The sequence below is a fragment of the Echinops telfairi genome, unplaced genomic scaffold (assembly GCF_000313985.2).
Source record: "Echinops telfairi isolate 266 unplaced genomic scaffold, ASM31398v2 ScPeMD7_2010;HRSCAF=2546, whole genome shotgun sequence".
Classification (NCBI taxonomy): domain Eukaryota; kingdom Metazoa; phylum Chordata; class Mammalia; order Afrosoricida; family Tenrecidae; genus Echinops; species Echinops telfairi.
In genome coordinates, this window is record NW_022105908.1 from 14,775,871 (window position 1) to 14,777,001 (window position 1,131).

Here is a 1,131-nt window from a genome sequence, read left to right on the forward strand (position 1 = left end):
TCGGGCCCCGTTCCCATGGCAATGCCAGTAAGATGCGGTATAAAATTTGGGGATGTTCTTTTCACCTTCAGAACATTTTTGACTCCCTGGTCATCCCAGTTTGCAAATCACATATTATATAAACACAAATCAATTCCTGTTATTGGCTTGTGATTTTTCTTTTACAGACCAAAAGGAAAAAAAAATTCTTTTTTTTTTTTTTGGATGCACAAAAAGAAAACAAATATTTAGCCAGTGTTTGGAGGAAAGGCCACCCATCCGTCATTATGCATATTTCTGGAGGGTGATCAAGTTATACATGTTCTCCAGCAGAATGCTTTCATTATGTAAGTCAGTATTTTTCACCACATCCCAATGGAGACCCCTTGTTATTTTTATTCCTACCACACAGCTGTGGAAATCGCTCTTATCAAATGATTAGCAAAGTCTGACCACTGGCCCCGGGGCTTCCTCGGAGACAGCAGGCTTCCTGTGATGTGCTCCAGTGCTCCACAAAGGCTCATGGTCAGTGACTTGGCTGACCCTGGCCCAGCAGACAATGGGAGGAAAGCTGCTGTGCGGGCAGGAGGCACAGAGGGAGGGGGAGCAGGGGGAAAGAATAGAGGCTGGGTGCTGGGCCAGGAAACAGGCTCTGTCTGGAGAAAAAAACAGCAAAATAAGCTTAATATTAAACCCAGGTCCTTCCCCCCAAGGAGGGGATTTCAGGAGAGAGAGTTGTAACAGTTAGGTGCTATCCAGCCCGTTCCGACTCATCGCGACCTGGTGTACAACAGGATGAAACCCCACAGTCTCGCATCATCCTTACGTGTGAGCATCACCCTTGCAGCCACTGTGTCATTCCAATGGTCCAGGGCCTTCCTCTCTCCCACTGCCCCTCCACTGTACCAAGCATGACGCCCCTCCTCCAGGGACCGATCTCTCCAAAGTGCCTAAGGCCATGTCTTGCCATCCTCGCCGCTAAAAAACATCCTGCCTGTGCTTCTTTTTTCCAATTCTTTTTTTTTTTTTTTTGCTTGTTTTTCCTAAATTTTATTTCTTTCCTTTTTAATCATTTTATTAGGGGCTCATACAACTCTTATCACAATCCATACATACATCAATTGTGTAAAGCGCATTTGTACATTCATTGCC